This window comes from Denticeps clupeoides, chromosome 7 (assembly GCF_900700375.1).
Source record: "Denticeps clupeoides chromosome 7, fDenClu1.1, whole genome shotgun sequence".
NCBI lineage: Eukaryota > Metazoa > Chordata > Actinopteri > Clupeiformes > Denticipitidae > Denticeps > Denticeps clupeoides.
In genome coordinates, this window is record NC_041713.1 from 24372519 (window position 1) to 24394744 (window position 22226).

At 40.6% G+C, this 22226-nt stretch overlaps 1 protein-coding gene across 1 annotated transcript in view; it reads left to right on the top strand.

Moving 5' to 3' along the window:
- peak1 (pseudopodium-enriched atypical kinase 1) overlaps positions 1-22226 on the top strand; it is a 106754-nt gene that overhangs the window by 27893 nt on the left and 56635 nt on the right. The window contains 1 exon segment of the mRNA XM_028985847.1: positions 910-961. The gene's annotated coding sequence lies outside the window, so the exon portion shown is untranslated.

A 22226-nucleotide genomic window follows, 5' to 3' on the forward strand; every position in this document is an offset into this window, starting at 1 on the left:
TTTGGTGACGAATTAAACAAAGCCTCGAGGCAAAGAATTTTCCTCGAATATTTTTTGTAATCGAATCATTCGACTTATTTGAATAATCGTTTCAGCCCTAGTGCATACTCCATTTCATCTCATGAAGGGGGAGATTTCTCATCTGTTTAATCTTGTTCAGGGGCAGTGGTGGCCTAATGGTTAAGGAGACGGCCCTGTAATCAGAAGGTTGCCAGTTCAAATCCCAATCCGCCAAGGTGCCACTGACCGAAGTACTGTCCCCACACACTGCTCCCCGGGTGCCTGTCATGGCTGTCCACTGCTCACCAAGGGTGATGGTTAAAAGCAGAGGACACATTTTGTTGTGCACCAGTGTTTCACAATGAATTCAACTAGGGCAACACAATTTGGGATAAATTCAAGAAGAAAAATGTGACGGAACATAACCATATGAGTCATTCTTTTTTGAAAGTTTACACACAACCAATATTCAGAACATTACTGGTCCATTTCCTTAGCCGCTAGACCACCACTGCCCCAGTACTATTCCTGAGCATACCGGTCCCACCGTTATGGTATTTAAAAAAATTGTGTATGCCAATGTAACTAGTTCACATAGTAGGCAAATACATTCCTAAAACGAATATTTATCATTGACCATCATCCACTGTTAATACTGCTGTCAAACACACAGCAAAGGAGGATATTATCTGTGCTACAATGAGGATATTCAGTAACTACAATGTATTTAAATACTCAGCAGCTGTGAATATGAATTATAATCTCAGAATATGTGGACTACAGTCTGAGAACCAACCGTAATATAGAAATCCATTAAGTTTTTAAACCTATTACAGTGTGAAATACAAGTGTCATTCCTTAAAACATTTAAAAAACATTTTTTTTTTTTCTCATTTTTTGAAACTGCAGATATTTCTGGATCCATCCAACTCAGAGGGAGTTGTGCCATATTCTTTGTGTGGTGAGTATTGCTTTTTTATGACCTATGACTTGTAATAGGTTCCTGTAACATATGTCATATGGAAGGAGTTTAACCCAAAAGAATCCATATATACATCACTGCGCGTGGGTTTAATAGTCCCAGTAATTGGCTCAACTGGCATAAAATGGATAGATTTTATACATCGAAAACCCATGAAATAAGCCCCCTCAGTATAACACTCATTTGAACACTCATTGGCTGTCAATGAAGTGTCCCCTTTCACTGTGGGTTGGGCTGCATCACCCTCTCATACAGTACCTTAATAATTCTCATTCTGCCATAACCCTCGGCTGGAGCCGTCTCTGAATCAGCCGTGCCTGTCCCCTAATTCAGCCCTGCCTGAAAGCTGGAGTTGCCGTGAGCTCATAAAAACCATGGCAATTCTTTGGCAGGATTGCATTTCCCCTCTGCCGTCTCCTCATTCATATGCTAAGCCACAGGGGAATATTGATTCATGATGATACTACTTGTGTCCCTGTGGTGACTCGGCGGTCCATTTAGTGCAATTCTCCACATTGAGGATGGTTTATATGCAACGCACACCTCGCTAATCAGGCTGTTCTGATTCATTAGACTCAGTTTTGAAAATGGCTCACAAGCTTGGATCATGCAAATTCACAGAGAACTCGCACAAAACCCCAGAGCCGCCGCTGTCTGCCCACTGTACGAGTCACATGGAAAAATACCTTATATCTCTAGTCCACTTTTATTCAGTGGCTCTATGGAAGCAATGCACATTTGATGGTCTTTTGATTAGTTGTTGCTAAAAGGGAATAGATGATTGGTTTTGAAAAATAATCTAATAATCAAAGCGATTAGGACATGAACGATTCTGCATCGATGCAATGCAGAACATAATCAATGTTGCTTGGTGTTAAAAATTTCCAGTAGTGACTGTGGCACCCTGATTGGAGTGCAGTGCTCTCTGAAGGCCATAAGCATTTTTGCTGTGCTTTGTTAACTGCGTTAGATTGTTAAACGCTCGCCTGGATTATGGCAGAAATTGCCACCAAGAAAAACACTGATTCAGACGTCTGTGTGAACGGAGCCTTAACTCTCATCTCGCCGGCGTATTTCAAAACGTAATGTGAAGTAATGTTGATGGGATGCATTGTGATGCATAGTGGTGCATTGATAATCATAATGGAATGGTGAGAGCAGTGAAGGGTCGATACTCATGTTTATGAATGCAAGAATCGCTATGCATGTCTTTAGTCTTCCTCCATGGGGGACAGGCCTTTATGAACTCTGTCTGAAGCGTCTCCTCAGAGGCCATGACAGTCGCTCCCAGTGCTGCTTATTAGAGAACAGAGCAGCTGAGGCACGTGGACCCTGTCCTCACCTTTGTTTTCATTCGGTCTCCCTCTCTTTCAGATGTGATGAGTGATGGTTCTGGGGGAACTGTCATCAAGCATCACAGGTTAAAGGATTGTCTGTTCTTCCATGATTCCATGTAGAGTTGTCAGAACAAACCAGCAGCAACTTTGTAGAGTTTATGGCCACTTATTGTGCCTTATTGAAAAAAGGTGACAGTGAGTTTGTCAGAAGCTGTAGCAGCCGCTAGGCGATGTTGAAAACAGCAGAGACGCACACTCAGAACACACTACATCCACTGCTCTAAACAGACACTCCTGCTGGCCTTAACAAAGCTGTCATCATGCAACGTGTGTCACAACGTGAGGTGACGATCTTACAATGTGTTGTGGTGGACATATGTGTGCAGGAACTGCTTGTATTGATTGGCCTCTGTTCTCTGAGGAGTATGAGCTTGTTGGTGTTAACAGCTCAGCGCTGTTATAAATAGCAAATGCTAATCATGTATGGAGGAGTATCAGTTGTAAATGGAGCGAGCGAGCGAGCGAGCGTGCTGATCTGCCTTCTGTTTTCATCTGATGGTGTCTTAGTGCTTATGGTAATGTTTTGTTCTGGGTTTTTTTTCAATGCTGTGGGCATTGACTCCACCATACTAAAATTAAAAAAATAAAAACTATTTGTACACTTTCAGTGTGCCATAGTCATTTCAAAATGTATGAAGCCAATGTGCTTTCACTCTCTCTTCCACAAAAATACACTGACACAACATCAGTGGGATTCACAGAACCTCAGCTCTTTTATCTGTGCTCCTGATACACAAACTCTGAGACACAAATGATTAAAAAAAGTAGGTAGAGGCACGCATGTCTCCTGTTTTCACTCCAGATGACACACCGGCAGTCTTTGATGCAGTCGGGGTGAGAGATGGGGGAGAGGAAGCTCAGAGAGTCTCATTATCTTCTTTTCTGGAGAAGGTCTTACTCTAGGTTTGCAACCAAGTCATAATTATGCATTTTATGCATTTATTTTTGTAACCCTGCATCCCAATTTCCTGAAGACACTGCAGTCATTCCCATTAAACGATGCCTGCTCTGGGATGGGGAGGAAAGTGCTACAATATTAATGTGGAGCTGTTGACAAGCAGTCTGTCACTGTGGCTTTCTTCTACTTTTCTTCTCTGGGACCTCAGATGTGCAGGAAGTATGATATTGATCTCAGTTATGTGACCTTGCCTGTGGTCCATCCTATTTATATTCAGGTTGATGCATCAGGGGTCTCTGGGGCCTATCTGGATTCACCTGTACCCCATAATACTCTGTATCACAATACTCAAGGGAGTCGATTTTTTTGCCCTTTGTTTTCCCTGGTGATGTGAAATACTGATAAAATATAATAAACATTCAGATAAAAATCAATTAAATTTTCATGTAAATTCTCATGAGTCAGTTAGATGCCCCATAACAGCCATATTTTACTGTTTTCTGCATCTGAATATTAGAATATTGTGATAAAAATTTATACCACAAAAAATGTCTGTATTGGGATGTTATTTTGAGGTTATATTGCACAATCCTGGTTTACTATTACCCAACTCTGGCTTAATGAGAGTTTCCAAAGCGCTGAAGAAAAATGTAAAGAGCACCAAACCCGATCAGTTCCTGAATCCCAGTCTCTCACAGTAATGGGATATAGATTAGGAGTGGAGTTCAGTCATATGATGATGTCATGTTTCTCAGTACCTAGCTCTGGCCTGGAAGTGCCTCAACTAATAGGGCATCATCTGAATATTTCATGGCCTATAGTAAATGTGATAATTCAGATCTGGTGCCATTACTTTATAATGCCAGTGGCTCTAAGGATCCGCATTGCAGCGATGTAATCACTAGATACGCAGAATAGCATTTTATGAATTGTGACATTTGAAGGGTCTGAAGGTTATCTCAGGTGAAAATGACACTTCTCATAAAGAAAGGCAGAATTATGTGAAATAAAGATCATTTAGTGGTGTCTATGTTTGTACAAAGTGTATGACCTGTAGATATGATCTTTTTCATTTAAAGATACCAATTCTGGTGTCACCCATAGTGATTGGTTAGTGGTGGGGGAAGTGTTTGGTCTGGGAATAGATGGATGTCTAGAGTAAAAAAGACAGTAATGCCAATTTACTGCCTATAGGGTGTTTTTGTATTTCTTTGCAAGAGTTAAGAGTTGGGCCGTAGGGACGGAATGAGAAGCTGCCTACAAACAAGATTTTGAGTAAATGAAGCTGTAAGGGTTGTTTAGGAGGGCAATGTTGTAAATTCCATGTTGTGGTAGTGTGAATTTGCCATGCCCCTGTGTAATTGAGGAAGACAAGGGCCCTTTCATTACAACAACCCAAATCTGAGCAGTTGTCATCACCACAGACGCAGTCTAAAACGCTCATGGTCAGGGAATGGCTGCTGTGTGGGGATTCGTTATGCTCCTTATAAGCCTGTGGTGTCTGTTGTCAGTGAAGGAGAGTAAGACATCTAGTCATCTTCTTGTTCTGTCACATTCTGTTATGGTGTGAAGAATCTGTCCTGATGTTGATGGAGTGGGACAACAAATCGGTACAGCAATATAGGGTGATATTTAGATACTTTGTTTAAAATGAAACTTTATTGGTCATTAAAAGAAATATTGAATGCTAGCTTTGATTTAACATTATTGAAAGGCTGATATCTGTTCTGAAACCAATGTTTAAACCAGTGTGTAAGAAACTAGTGGCAATTGTCCCCAGGAAACAGGAATTGTCCCCAGGAAAATTCATTGTGTAAATACTCACTGGAAATACTTGACTGGTTGGTACTGACGTATTGATAAGCTAATGGAAAATGGTGCGCCAAAAAATGTTATATGAAAAACAAAAAAATAACTGCAGAAACTTTACAAATAATTTCTTGTCATATCTTAATTTTTCCCCACGCTGTGATAAAAACCTAATGATACCCATTTGTGATACCCAGAATCATTGAGTGATTATGATACAGTCATTTTAAAAAATAAAAGCGCCCTGTGTCCCTGAATGGGCTCCTGGAAAGTAAATGAGTGAGAACTGTGCTGTAATCAACTATCACAGTATTGTGATATCATTATTATCATTTTGGCAGTCTATCAATATTGAATTGTATCTTGATATTCTTGCTGATTTCCTGAGATATTCACTGACTTTCTGCCACAGAACGTTTCACTTCTCGCTTGTTCTCCAGCAGTTTTGAATGGTCACCAATGATGGAATCACTGCCCCAGACTTGGGGTAGAATCAAGTTTGAGGACAGGAGCTCCAGCAACAACCATGAGTCGGATTTCTTACACTGTGTAGCATTGCTAACATTGCTAACAGTACACAGACACACACACATCCTTCTGCGGAAAGAAATCTTTGAAACAAGAATTATTTTTCCATCTTCTAAGTGGGTGCTAGTCTTCTAAGTGTGTGGAAGTACGCAGCACAGGTCAGTGGTGCACCAGTTTAGCAAGTGGCCATGTGTTGGGGTACAAAATCTCCACCCTGAAGAATTTGACTCAGTGCAGATAAATGTACCCAGTTACGTCAAGCGTCTGCTGGGTGCTTGTTTTCCATGCATTCAAAGAGGGAGCATGTTTTGAAGGACGTATATTTGGTGCTGCAGCAGGAATATGTGGAATTTCTCGGGTGACATATGATGGTGGGTTTGGAGAATGCAGAACCAGTGAGAAAGAATTCTTCAGACTGGATGGTCTGTATGGAATCAGACTTGTGGCAAGATTTTGAAACAAAACTTTCCTACTATTAAATGAAAATACGATGTTGAAATTAATAATAAGAGGTAAAGTTTCACTGCTGGCTTTTCAGTCGCTCTCCGCCCGTTTTACATTTACGCTGCCTGAGAATACGGTTGAACTTTGGCACAATGTTCTTGTGTGGGCGGGGCTTCACCTCATTGGTTCTTGAGTGACAGCTCTGTTCCCCGAAACTCTATTAATGCGAGATACTTGAGCTTCAATAACACTCAGAGCAGCAATTAGTGATCACATATGGATCACATCATAATCAGTGTATTTAATCAATACTTACAGTTGGTTAATTGTGTGCACAAATGTCATTCCATATATGATTGCAGTAACGGCTGTTACTGCTGTGTGTGCACATCTCGTAGTGATAGGATTCAGAGTTGGGATGGAACGTTCGGCTCTTTTCAGAGTGCCTCATATTTTAATTGGCAAATATGATTTATCAACACACAAAGTAAGGCAATTTGACAAGTAAGGCTAAAATTTGAGGCTACGGACGCCACAAGAGCCGGCTCTCTGAAAAGTCCAACCGTATTCTCAGGCAGCGTAATCGTAAAATGGTGTGGGGAGACTGAAAAGCCAGCAGTGAAACTGTAAAAATGAGCAATATAACTAAAGGTCTCACAAGCAAAAAGAGTGAGATGTAAAAAGAGTGAGATGTAAGCAAAAACACGTTGTCAAAATTCCAACGTCTTATTTTACATTTCACGTCTTATTTTTGTTATGGTTTTTGTATATTAGGAAAGTTTTGTTTCAAAATAGTCTGTACCTCTTGCCATCAGAGCATGGATTGTTCTGCTGACAGACAATGCTAGTTTATCTGATTAAATTAATTTTTGTTAATCAATTGTTTTCTTTATGTTCATGCTTTCAAAACAGTTTTTGCACTGCAGTACACCTTATTTAGTTTTCAGCAGCTCTACATGACACAGATAATAAATATTTGTCCATTGTTCGTTTTGAGGGGCGAATTCATGCGGCCTTAGTCTCCATATTGTTGTTACTCATGCAGAGGCACCCTGTCCTGGTAAGCTTTTTGTCTTCTTGTGTTGGAATCTTATCTCCTCCACCGCTTGCTACGTGTTGTTGGACAGAAACCGTCTCTCCAGCCTCTGGGTGCTTATCAGCGTAGCAGCTAGCTTTGCTTCCTCTCAGACCACTACCAAGGCAGAAGGAGAGAGTAACAGACCATTTCAATACTTTGGCTTCATCCACTGGGTTTCAGAAAGATTAGCAACACTTTACGCTCGATTTCGTGCTTTTGAGAAAGAGCCCTGCGAATATCAGGCAGATTAAAGTTGCTGCAGTGGTTCCTGCTCAGAGAAAAGTGTCTTATTAAAAAAAATTCACTGTTATCAACCATACCCAGTCACAGAACCTCCCAGCAATTTTCTACATATATGTAGAAAACGTAATAGGATTAGTTTATTTTTAGTATATTAGTTACATTTTTTAAAAATTATAGTTTTACTAATAGTTTTCAATTTTTGGGATATATATGAATCAAATCGTATCTAATGACCGGATAAGAGTGTCTGCCAAATGCTTTAAATATAAATGTTTGTGAAGTCATTGTGAAACACTGCAGCACAGCACATGGTCACACAACAACATGTTTCCTCTGTATCTGACCATCACCCTTAGTGAGCACTGGGCAGCCATGAAAGGCGCACATGGGGCTGTGTGTTTAGGGCGGCTGGGGACTGCTATATTGATATATTTGTTTTTTTCTTTTGAATTCATTAAATATATTTTTGTTAATATAAGTTATTCATGTACTACCTGCTCGATCGGTGTGCATGTTCAGTTTAGGGTGTTTCGTGATTTATATACTGATGTCCAGTATACTCTGCCAGATTGGCAAGAGCATGTGGATAAATGTAAAGGTTTAGATTCCATTTTAATACATTTTTAAGAGTATGTGCGAGTGGAGGCTGATCTGCCTCTCAGGTGGCGATCATTCATTCTGACAGACAGGATTTAGTTAGAAAAGTGCTGGAAGGAAGGGAAAGAAAGAAGGACAGTTCTATATATGTACACACTCCACCAGTTTCCTCTGTGAGGGTTTAGATGAATAACATGTATTGCATAATGGTGGCCTGGAACCATCAGGTAGCTCAGAAATTCTGATTTCATGCATTCACCACAAATTTTGTTAAAGCATAAGCTTTTAAATGCACACAGACCAGACTTTGCCTCCGTCCTTTCTCACACAGACTTCCCTGCCAGCTCTCAGGAATATTACAGAAATGTAATATTACAGAAATGATGGCCAAAACGAAACCATGCAGCATAACAGGGACATCCTCAACATACAAAGCACCTTCTGCTGCTCTCAGTCTTGCTTATGAAGGGTTCTTATCACCCGTACCAAACAAGTGGCAGCTGAGGAGACCATTCATACCTGTGACTAGGCATCACATCAGGGGAAAAATCTTTTGAAACCCTGCAGATTTTGTACTTTTTTTGGTAATACAGCAGCCAGTATTCTTTGGGTTTTATACTCAACTTACAATTTTGGGCAGTTTAGAATGGCATTTTTCTGAATTCAGAATTAATTTGTACACTAGGAGGGCCTACTGTTGGCACCCATTCATGGATGCTGTAGCCATTGTGTATGAAACACAGCCTACCTAGAACTCTAAGTCTGTGTCAAAATTGCGACTGCCTATTGATTTGTCTTTTGAAAGGAATTTTAAATCACAGAGGATTTGTGTGGAGATTGCGTAGATGACCGGATTAGACAGAAAGACTATCCAATGATAAAATGTCAGTGAGTGTGCAGGCACAGGCGAGTCTTTTTTTATTTATATGTGTCAAGTGAGACATTCTCATTCTTGTAGTTTTGTTGTCACCATATCCTTGTCAGGGTGTTCTGCATGTTTAAATCGCACGTGGAGAAGGCACGTCAGACTAATTGTCAGACAGACTAATTGGTTATGATAATCCTGACCAACTACTAGGTGAAAAGGTGCGTTTGTATTCTACTTCTACCACTTATATTAATACTGAAAAAATGGTTGGCAAAAAGATTATTGCATAAGGTACAAGTATATAAGTTCTAATTTATTTGCCAGGAATCTGGGGTCAAACATAAGAGGTCATTTTAGTTTCCACATCAATTTAATATAATCAATAAATATAAGTCAAAACTCGAAAACTCAAAACTCCTACCATGTATCTGTGGATTTTCAGTAACAGTGTCATGCTTTCCCTGGCTAATTATTTTTATTACATGTTGGCATTCATGTTCAGTACTCATGCTGACATCCCACCACCATGTTTGACAAGTGTAGGAAAGCTAAACTTGTCTTTGATGGGTTAAACAGACTTGCAGAGGACACATTTCATTGCATGCACCATATGCTATGCTTGCTTTGTATCACTTTGCCAAAAACTTTCATTTTCACACCATCTGAATGAAATAAATTGATCTTAGTCTCATGCTGGCAGTACTCATATGTCTATTTTGTAAATCGCAATGACTCTGATCATTTTTTCACCCCAGACTCGGTGAAGGTCAGGTTAGCTGTGGTTTGCAGCTCAACTGATGGTGCGTTGGGGGCGTGGCTTGCCGTGGTGCTGGTAGCGCCGAACCACGTGTGCGTGCAGCCGAAAGGGCAGAGCATGGCCGGATGCCACCACTCCGGTGTCCTCTGGGTCAAGACTTTTTTGAAAGTGACTGTTTTAAAGTGGAACACTATTCCTGGCAAAAGGGCAAATATTTGTAGGAGGCATCAAATTTTAAATGAGCTCCTTTTTTGCATAAATGTCAAATTTCTTGGTTTAAACATTTGTTATGGTACCTGTGTTCTGTTGTGAATAAAACATTGTCTAATTTGACATTGTCTTAGTTTTCATTTTATTCAAAGAACATGACAACTTTTCTGGAATTCGGGTTTTATAATGGAGCTGAATAGATCGGTTTCATAGTGGTGAATTGTTGGGGAAGATTATAACTGTTTTCTTTTACTGTGGTTTCTTTTACACACTGAATGACAATTTTGCTGCCCTGGATGTGACAGAAGGAGTTGAGCTACAGTGGGCTTCACTCACGCCCTTAAAGAGCTTCATTACCAGGCGCTGGTAAACCGATCTATTTCTCTGGGAATTCGCCTTCATGCTCCATCTGACTCTCTGTCAGCCACTTCCTCTCTTTCCCTGCCTGTCTCTCACACACACACACACACACACACACGCAGATTTTCCACACATTCCATGCAGTGCCACACACACACACACGCAGGTTTATCTCCATCGCTCAGTGTTGGGGGTGTCCTCGTTTGTAGTAATGGCGCTTTTAGTCGCGTGTGCATTATTAATGGATTGGCGGGGGAATCGGATGATGAACACACAGCGCTGCCTCCGGTAACTCGCCACTAGAGGGGAGAGGCCAAGTCCTTTGTCTCTCTCTCTCTCTCTCTCATTCACTCCCCCTCTCTACTGCTCACTCCGGTTCATTCTTCACGTGGCTCTCCTCCCTCCCTGCTCCTTTCTCAGCACTGATTCACTGGACCTTTCCGTAAGTTCGCTTCTCTCTTCACTCCCGTTATTTTTCAGTGTCAGCGCACAAGGCAACTGTTGCTTGAAGTGAGTGCTGGTTATGCGGCTTTAGTGTTCAGGCTGACTGTGATGCTGTGTGCATAGAAATATGTGTGTATGAGAGAGGTGTCCTGAATTTGGTCAGGGCGTGTAGGTTTTTACTTGGTACGTTAACATGGTGCCTGTTTACATTTCTGGGTGGATTTATGGGGCTATGGGTTCCTTATTCCAGTCCCTGTCTGTCTCTCTCTGGATGGTGAGTCACTATGGAACATTTTTCTTGTGTTCCTGTGTTTAATGTCAAAACGGAACCATATCCATGTATTTCTTTTTCTGCTGATCCTCTCCACAAATCTCTTTCAGTCCTCAAATATTGGCTTTCACATCCTAACCAGTGAAAGTCTTAATTCTGGAACTAAGAAGTTACTTATCGCCTCCTTTTTCCTGATGGCACTTTTGTTTGGATCTCTGGCTGCAGGATTTTCCCAGGAAATTGTTCTGGACCTTCCCTCTCTTGAGTCATGCTTATCTGTAGAAAGTGATGAATTTTCTGTGTATTTCTGTGCACAATTTGTGCCTTTTCAAAGAAAAGTGAGACCGGCCGACGTATCTCTTTAAACTGTTAACTGTGCCTTGGCTCTGGAGCTGACCTTGATGGAGAGCTTGGTTCATCTGGCCATCTGGGATTTATTATACTGTTCCACAGTAGACATCCAGTCATCACTGCTGTCCTTTCACTTAACCCAACTGAAGCTTTCCCATACATAGCCTTGCAACAGTATTTGCCATATTTGACCCCTTATTTTTAGTATATAGTCAATAACTGGTCAACATTGTTATTATGTGACATAACCAACGTAGCATACATTTGCATTCATTTATTGCATTTTTAACAAAACTGTGGCATGTATAATTATTTTTTTCATACCATAATGAATAGTGCTGTATTTGCTGATATAATTAATTAAATTACTGACACACTTGACAAATGACAGACACTCATTAAGCACTTGAGTGATTGAGGGTTTCATGATTGAAGGCTCTGTCAAAGGTGGAGTGAATACATTAAGAGGTGCTTAAGGCACAGCAATATAACTGTTGTCATTGTTCATACCATCCTCCTGTCTATTACTGATAAGCTAAATAACTCCTGTTTCCTTTTTATGGCTGTACATCTCTAATGGATTGTAAATTAGAAAGTACCAGACTGTTTACGTGAGTAAAGGATGCATTAGAGCTGCAACTATAGAATCAAATATTCTGACAATTTTTTCATTTATTAAATCGAGTCATCAGATTAAATGTATATTTGCATTTTAAATAATATTGCATTATGTAACATGAAAGGCCTGTTTAAATGACCTAACAATTGGCTGTTGTTTTTATTTCAACTTCATTTTAAGTGTCAACTTACAAAAAGCAACAAAATAATTACAGAGAGTAACATAAACTTACTGTAAAATATGTATGAAAAAAGTTTGTGTTTCCATATGAGCAGAACTAAGGATGACTCTGTGCTTTAAGACAATGCTCTCAGCAGCAGACAACAAATGCTCTCTGAGGGCATTTAGGTATACCCAGAAAAGGGTATACCAGGGTTGGGTGTCTTGTTGTCCCTTCGTCTCTGTGACTGTACATGCAGGAGGGAAGAGAGATGAGGAGTGGATGACAAGAGCCTAGTCATTGCCTAAAATCGTCTAATCAGTACAATCACATAACACACTCACAACAACCGTAAACACTAGTGCTAGTGTTTAAATGAGTTATCAATCTTAAATCAGATGGTATCATCTTTCATGTTACTATGCAGAGGCTCCTTGTTGAACTGCAGTTAGTGTGCCTCTGATTCAGGTGTTGGAGCATTGATGGAGTACTGTTATTGTACGACAGGTCAGTTTTACAGCGTACTGTATAGCGTCCTCCTAAACCAACGTAACATTTTCCCCACACTTCATGCACCCTCCTAATTCTCCTTGGTTTGGTAGACTAGATGCTTCTTTATATCCGTGTCAATTTTAACATCTGGAACATGCTGTTTAACATAGAGTTATATGAAGCCAAAGGAGTCTTGATTCTAGAAAAAATGCCTCAATAATTTTTTAAATCGTCTCAGCCCTTACATGCCATAATGTGATTTGGCCTGAAATTATTTGAGTAACTTGAATGATTCAATTGCAAAAAATATTTGAGGTACCGTGGGGCAAAAAAGTATTTAATCAGCCACCAATTGTGCAAGTTCTCCCACTTAAAAAGATGAGAAAAAAAAAGATGAGGCCTGTAATTTTCATCATAGGTATACCTCAACTATGAGATACCTCAAAAATGATTACAAGAACGGTGATCAAAAATCCCAGAACCACAAGGGGCGACCTAGTGAATGACCTGCAGAGAGCTGGAACCAAAGTAACAAAGGCTACCATCAGTAACACACTACGTCGCCAGGGACTCAAATCCTGCAGTGCCAGACGTGTTCCCCTGCTTAATCCAGTACATGTCCGGCCCGTCTGAAGTTTGCTAGAGAGCATCTGGATGATCCAGAAGAGGATTGGGAGAATGTCATATGGTCCGATGAAAGCATAATAGAACTTTTTGGTAAAAACTCTACTTGTCGTGTTTGGAGGAGAAAGAATGCTGAGTTGCATCCGAAGAACACCATACCTACTGTGAAATATGGAAACATCATGCTTTGGGGTGTTTTCTGCAAAGGGACCCGGAGGACTGATCCGTGTAAAGGACAGAATAAATGGGGCCATGTATAGTGAGATTTTGAGTGAAAACCTCCTTCCATCAGCAAGGTTTCATTGAAGATGAAACGTGGTTGGGTCTTTCAGCATGACAATGATCCCAAACACACCGCCCGGTCAACGAAGGAGTGGCTTCATAAGAACAAAGAGTATATAACAAAGTATTGAAATGAACTTTTGTTTGTGACCAAATACTAATTTTCCACCATAATTTGCAAATAAATTCTTTAAAAATCAGAGGATTTGATTTTCTTGATTTTTTTTTCATTTTGGCTCTCATAGTTGAGGTATACCTATGATGAAAATTACAGGCCTCTCTCATCTTTTTAAGTGGGAGAACTTGCACAATTGGTGGCTGACTAAAGACTTTTTTGCCCCCAAATTCAGTTTTAAGGTGGTGTGATTTATTTTACACTCTATAGCTCTCTTTACAATGGCTCTCTTTACTCTCGTTTTTTCTCAGTGTTGGTGCACAAGGCAACTGTTGCTTGAAGTGAGTACTGGTTAGTGTTCAGGCTGACTGTGTGTGTGTATGTGTGTGCATGAGAGAGGTGTCCTGTATTTGGTCAGGACGTGTTGGTTTATACTGGTGCCTGTTTACATTTCTGGGTGGGTTTATGGGGTTATGGGGTCATTATTCTAGTTCCTGTCTTTCTCTGGATGGTGAGTCACTGTAGAACATTTTTTTGTGTCCCTGTGTTTAATGTCAAAAAAAGAACCATAACCATGTATTTCATTTTCTGCTGATCCTTTCCATAGTGGTGGCCTAGCGGTTAAGGAAGCGGCCCTGTAATCAGAAGGTTGCTGGTTCGAATCCCGATCCGCCAAGGTGCCACTGAGCAAAGCACCGTCCACACACACAAGGGCCGAAAAAACAGGGGAAAAGGGGGAGAAAGAAGAACTCGCTGGCGTGTGGCGATTCCTAGAACTGAAAACAACACTACTCATACATTGCACGGTCCACATAAAATGTCGCAGCCCCAAATGGCTGCTCAGACGTGCTTTATACCCACCCTGCTGTCATGCAGAATGGTGCCAGGTGTGACTCCAGCTGCACCTAATCGTGACATAAACGGAGACACATATCCAGATATCCCAAGTCTCTCAGAAGTTCCCAGAATCTCCCACATATTGATAGCTACAAATTGCATAAAATATCCTGAAAACTAGAGTAAGCAAACAAGATTGTAGAGGCAATTTTTTCGGTATTGAAACAGTGTTTGATATTCAAAGTGGAAGTGGTGGAAATACCATCCCATGAATGTGAAACAAAATCTGGATCTCCATTCCATAACATAGCTCCAATCCTAAATGTAATGGGTTATTCCCATCAGACATCTGTTCACCAAGTTTAATGCAAGTTGTGTAAAGGCATACAGACTTCTTTAGAGGAGGAAGAAGCTTTAAATATGTGAATTCCAATACACCCTCATGTATAATGCTGATGACATTGTAAGCATGGCAGACTTCCTTTTACAACTTCTTTCAGTGGCCTGCCAGGGCAGTCACTCTTATTCTTGTTACCGTGACTCTCCATGTCCCTACTTGTCCACCTAGTCACTTGCTGTGTTTCTGTAGAGGTTGAAGTTGGGTTAGAGCCTCGTATTAACCCTAGTGTCAGCACATTTGTGTGCTTTTGTACTTTTTTATATGCTTATATTAGGATATTTAGGATATTATAATAAGACATTATGAGAATGCCCTTTCAATATGTTTGACTGTTTGTTATCCTCAGTTATAGTGTACTAATCTTGACAGTTTTCTAAACATACTGAGGAGAACTAATGAACTGTGTATGATAAACACCCGGCAGACCTCTAAAGCAGATGACATCACTTCTCAAATTTGTAATGTAAACATAAATGGTTTTGACTCTGATCTCGAAGAATTTCATTAAGTTCTATAGTGCACCACAGCTCTATCTTTTCTGTTCTCATTTTTGCAATCTCTTCTTGCCTGTGTTATCAAAACAAGCCCATTCAAAAGAAGATGCAAGGAGATAGGTGAGAACTAGTGGAGTGCAAAGAAGCAGTGGAAAGGTGGATGAAAGTCAAGTACAGAGTGGAAAGGGGTGAAAAGGGGAAAGGAGACTGCACCCAAGCACCCAGAAGCACAAACACACAGCCTACACACATCTCTGCTCAGATTAGTAATCATGGTGGATGGTGAACCTCTCTCTGGTCTAAACATACATCCTACACACATCTCTGCTCAGATTAGTAATCATGGTGGATTGTGAACCTCTCTCTTGTCCAAACATACATCCTACACACATCTCTGCTCAGATTAGTGATCATCATGGAGGATGGTGAACCTCTCTCAGGTCCAAACATACATCCTACACACATCTCTGCTCAGATAAGTAATCATGGTGGATTGTGAACCTCTCTCTTGTCCAAACATACATCCTACACACATCTCTGCTCAGATTAGTGATCATCATGGAGGATGGTGAACCTTTCTCTTTTCTTTTGCTGGTTCCAGATTACTGCAGACTTGCTCAGTTCTGTCTGATGGCTTGGTGGAGTGATGAAACTACACTTTGTGTTATCTGTGCTCGTTGTTCTGAATGCTTTTTCTTCTCCTGTTTTGGGCTGACTGGTTTATTTGTGGACCAATTTGGCTGTGCTTTAGGGCTACAATGTTCTCCCCTGGGTCTCTCTATACCCCATTCACTAAGCAGCACAACTCAACAACTTTAAAAAACGTGATGTTCCTTTCATTTGTCATTTGTCCAGCATAATTACTCAACTGTAAAAGCGCTTAGTACTTTAGTAGTTTACATGGTCCTGAGATGATTATAACAGAGATCAGATTTGTGATTTTCACTGACAGAAGGAGATTTATAGAGGGTTCAGAATGAAAATAGGTATTGTACAACCCAATTCTTATTTTTGTGTCAGACAGTTTGGGACTGAAAAAATCTGGCAAAACTGCTTATGGCTCTTTGAAGATGTGATGTGTTGACAGCAGGGCTTTCAGTCAACCTGGAAGTAGGGTGCATGATGTAAAATTGTTAACTATGACAATTCTGTTCTTCATGATACACATAACTATTTAAGCAGTTCTGTCTTGTTTATTTAGATACGTACTAGACATGACTTGGCCATGACTTGTTACTTTCCTGTTGGTTTCTGTTTACATGAACATCTGGTCTGCTTTTACTTCATAATTCCAAAATAACTCTAATAAAGCAGTACTTGTTTTCCTGTTATGGTATCAGTTTTACTTGGTTAAACCCAAAAAAATCTGAATCATGTAATGTGAAACCATAAGCAACTAAGGGATCTGAGTGTTACTGGATCCATATGTGAAAGTGGTGTGATATACTATAGCCACATCAAATGAGTCAAACACTTCAGTTGTCCTGACATCGCTGGGACGGAAAATGCTAGACTCTTCTGCACACAGCTGCGTTAACTGCCTGGAGCCTGTCACACAGGCTTCGGTGTAGTTTCCACCCCAGAAAGTCGTTGTTATGGCGACAGCGGCAGGGAAGAGACCAGTCAGTGATGGAACACTCCAATACTCTCTGTGGAGGGGCTGAAATACTGTGCTGCCATACTGTGACACAGCCTCAGGGAAATGCATTGTAATGCCTAGATATCATGAGGCAAATGACCTGTCATACCTGGAGACACTTTTAGCACTATAAATTTCATAGAGCTATAAATTCCAGGAATTCAGTTATCTCACCTGATGACTGATGACATACGACGTGCATGGATGGGACATTAAAATTGTTACATTATCACCAGTATTTTGTGCTCAAAGTTACACATCAGATGCTGTTTGTTAGACACCTGTGAAATGGATGCATGCTGACTGGGTGGCATTTCCATGCTGTCGTCCTTCCTTCGGTCCTCCTGCTTGGGAATGGGTACCTCATATTATAATTGATGATTCACGTAGAATAAAAATCAATAGAAAGAGCGCAGACCTTGCGTGTGCATCTCTTCATGAGACTAGTTTGCAAGATTGATGCCTTTTTATGTTGTCAGAGCAAGTAGAATTGAGAGCCAGTCCCAGAACAAACATAAATAACATCATTCATACATTCCAAGGAGCCAGGTACAGGGAGGACAATGGCTGAAATCTCTTCCCCTTTTTCGAACTCTCTCAGTTTCTACTAATGAACAATTGCACCCCAAACTATTTCCAGGACACACGTGGTGCATCAGCTACAGGTCTGAGTGTAAACAGATTCACTTGTGTGCGTCTGTATGCTTGCAATATGTGCTCCAGCCAATTAGTCACATTAGCATGAATGCTAGCCCCATGCTAGTTCTTGGACATACACATTGTATTTGTTTGCTTCTTTATTTCCTTTGTGTTGAAATACAAAAGACACACAGATCAATGTAATTATAATACAGTAAATTCAAGTAAATGTAATCTTTTACAGAAGTTACAACACACAAACCACGTGGGGCAGTGGTGGCCTAACGTGTAAGGAAGCAGACCCGCACACACTGCTCCCCAGGCGTCTTTCATGGCTGCCCACTGCTCACTAAAGGTGATGGGTTAAAAGCAGTGGACACATTTCACTGTGTGCACTGTGTGCTGTGACTTCTAGTCTGAAACATAAAGGAGTTTTTCACCTGTTGTCATGAGTACATAATACCTTTAATCGATATACCCATATTATAAAAGGATTCAGTTCATTCCTGAAGTAAATAAACCAACAAATTCAGAAGTTTCCAGAACATTTTTAAAAAGACTTCTCTTTACATAATACTGAAACGTATTTTGACTCATGAACTAGAGAAGGTGAGCACTCTAGTCTGTTTTTATAAAGGCACGCATGGGAGAGAGAAACTGAGAAAAGCATTTGGAAGAGAATCAACTATTTGCACAGCGTATGACCCTGAAGTGTGGGAGGTGCTGAGATGGTGCGTTTGTCTTGGGAAAGCAGGATTATAATGTTTTTCTTCTGCACTGATGCCACTGAAACCCAAGGACTAGAATAAAAAAAGAAGAGTACAATACTGAGTCTTTTGTGTCCATGTGGCCAACGTGAACATCAGTATCACACTGATCCAAGCATTTTGTGGCTAACTACCCTTGGCACAAAATGATTGTGAAAGCATTAGTTCTTTTTGTGTTTTACTTGGCTGCTTTGCGCTTGTATATCATTGAGCGCCTGAGTCTTTCTGTTTGAATATTTTAGTAAAAGCTCCTTAGCTTCACCACAAACAATCTCCTGCTCGTGTAATTTGATATGGAGTGTGGTGCAGTGCAATTGTCAATATTACGCTGCTCAAAAAATAAGACATCCTAGATCTGAATGAATGAAATATTGTTATTAAATACTTTGTTCTTTACATCGTTGAATATGCCGACAGCAAAATCACACAAAAATTATTGATGTAAATGAAATTTATCAACTCATGGAGGTCTGGATTTGGAGTCACACTAAAAAAATTAAAGTGGAAAAACACAATACAGGCTGATCCAACTGATCCAACTAAAACAAGTCACAAGGCTCAGTAGAGTGTGTGGCTTTACGTCCCTGTATGACCTCCCTACAACGCCTGGGCATTCTCCTGATGAGGTGGCGGATGGTCTCCTGAGGGATCTCCTGGCTAGTCTGTGGTGCAATGTTGCTTTGCGAGACATGATATCCCAGATGTGCACAATTGGATTCAGGTCTGGGGAATAGGCAGGCCAGTCCATAGCATCAATGCCTTCATCTTGCAGGAACTGATGAGACACTCCAGTCTTGCCTTATGACAATGTCATCTCGGTACCTACTAGCTGTCAGGCTACCTCTGGCGAGCACATGGAGGACTGTGCGACCCCCCAAAGAAATGCCACCTCACACCATTACTGACTCACTGCCACACCGGTCATGCCGGAGGTTGTTGCAGGCAGCAGAACACTGCTCTCCACTGCATCTCCAGCCTCTGTCATGTCTGTCACATGTGTTCAGCGTGAACCTGCTTTCATCTGTGAAGAGCACAGGGCACCAGTCTTTTTTACCAATCTTAGTGTTTTCTGGCAAATGCCACACGTGCTGCACGGTGTTTGGCTGTAAGCACAAACCCCACCTGTGGATGTCGGGCCCTCATACCACCCTCATGGAGTCTGTTTCTGACTGTTTGAGAAGACACATGCACATTTGTGGCCTTCTGGAGGTCATTTTGCAGGCCTCTGTTCCTCCTTGCCCAAAGGCGGAGGTTGCGGTCCTGCTGCTGGGTTGTTTCCCTCCTACAATGTCTTCTGATGTACTGGCCTGTATCCTGGTAGCGTCTCCATGCTCTGGACACTACGCTACCACAGCACCATCATCAGCACCACTCTGGTTGGGCTTATCACTAATTATGACACCACCCTTCGTCGGACAGAATGGTGTGACTGCAACACCAAGAAAACCAAGGAAGTGGTCATAGAATTTCCTTCTATTGAGTTCAATTAAAGTGTACTGGTGCACACCACCCATGTGTGGTACGCTGGCTGTTCAGTAGGCGATAAAAAGAATCTCCAGAGAGTCACCAGAACAGCTGAGAAGGTGATCGGCTGTCCACTCCCCTCCCGATAATAACAGACCACCTCCATCCCAATTACCACCTTTTCACTGCAAATTATTACTAGAAGAAAAGCTTCTACCCGTGGGCAGTCAGAACTCTTAATGCAGCAGATCACTGACATTCTCTCATACTAAGACCAGGGTGGTAGTAGATTAGTGGATAACATTCTCGCCTATGAACCAGAAGACCCAGGTTCAAACCCCACTTATTACCATTGTGTCCCTGAGCAAGACACTTAACCTTAAGTTGCTCCAGGGGGGCACTGTCCCTGTAACTACTGATTGCTCTGGATAAGGGCGTCTGATAAATGCTGTAAATGTGCAATAGTTACACTCATTCTTACTAATCATAGCCCTACCCTCCTTATATACTGTATACAATATGTTTTATTATATTTATAATGCCCTTGTATATACACCTCTCCTGTGTATGTCTAGTGAACTGTTTTATACTGTACTTGTACCCTTGTATTGTGTTTTTATAGCTTGCACTGCCATTTCTCTTGAACATTTGTGGATTTGCTAACAATCAGGCAACTATACAATGGCAATATAAGGTCTTGAGTCTATTCCATTTGCACAGTATGTGAAATTGATTGTCAATTAGTGTTGCTTCCTAAGTGGATGGTTTGATTTCACAGATTTGTGATTGACTTGGAGTCACATTGTGTTGTTTAAGTGTTCCCTTTATTTTTTTTTGTGCAGTGTATATTTCTCAAGGTAATTTTAGATAAGGGAAAGGCTTTTTTGTTGCTGAGTGGCCATGAAAACAGGCAGTGCAGGTTTCGCACTAGCTTGTTATACAGAATTCGTATTCCGTCCCTTGACTCTGGAGACCCAGGTTTTGCTTGCATGTGGCAAAGTTGTCAATAAAATATTCCTGTGCTGTCTGAGGACTTTTAGTGTGTGGAGCTGTTTGTGTTGTGGGGACAGGACCTATTTTAATTGGGTGCTGCAGTTGTCTTTTTGAATGCCTGTGTCACTTGCATCTAGATGTTTCACTGCAATAGAAATGATGGCTTTAGCTTCACGTATCTTAATCACAAGTAGCAAAATCCGGATTTTCAACATGCCCATAAATGAAAAAAATGAAAAAAAGTGCTGGCCTTGCAGATCATAGCCCAATGTCTGTGCAACAGACGATGTTGACATCCCTGATTTCACTACTGTAGCATAATGATGGGATTTCTCACAGCCAGCACAAAAAAAAGCACTGTAACAGCAAAAGGTGCAATGTTCAGTCTATAACTCAGATTATCTTAGTTTTGCAAAATGAAAAATAAGATATTTCTGAAAAATAAGCTATTTTTGTTTGTACTTATATATTTTCTCATGTTGAATGTTGTTAAACTAATTTGGGAATGAAAATGTATGATAGACAATGATTACATGAAGACTGATTCCTTTAACTGCCACCTCAACTGCACAGTATGTCTATGTTATACAGCCCATAATTGATCTTACTTGACTGAAGGCAGTGCATGAAGAGTCAACTTTTTTATGAACAGGTTTAAATGCTATGAAGTGCTTCATTTTGAAACCATTGCATCCTCCAGTGACCTTTTTCACATTGGCAAACCCCTCCACTCCCATTATCCCATGAGCAGCTTTTTGCATTAAATATGTAAATGACGCATCAAGTATCAACAGAGCAAGAGTAAAAGTATATGGAGCCTCTCTCTTTGAAAGGCTAATCACTCTGTTTCCAAGGCCAAACTGCTATTTCTCAAATAGATTCTAAAATGAGAGTTCATGGGAACTTAAAATTAAATCCAGAAGTTAAATCCTGGTGGTTCAGGCCAAAATATTAAAAGCTAATTATCTCAGTTGATGGCAATATTTCAAAGCCTTGGCCACATCAGTGCAAGAGGAAATGTATTTGAATGCTATGATGTAGTTTCTCAACGTTCACAATCAACTCATACGGTTGCTGTTCACAGAAAGTAGTTTAATACTTTGTCATGAGGCCATTTTATTCTATTTTTATCCTTTGTTGCCTTGTAGAGCTTTTCAATGATGCTTGTTAAACCTAAACAAAGGAGTGTAATCCTCTCTGCAGGAATGCAGGACAAGCAGCACAATTGTCTTTTTGGAAGCAGCAGCATGAACATTGTGAAATCATTGACCAGTGTGAAATTGTAAAACAAACTATTTTTAATGACGCATGCCATCCTATCGTAATCTATGGCTAGGATTTACCAAAGCTTCACAGCAAGCTGTTTATACTGTATGGGACCTGAAGATATTATCCAGTTAAAAAGAATAAACCAAGTAAACATTGCTTTAGTTGCTGTATATGATCATTTTACCTGCTGGACAC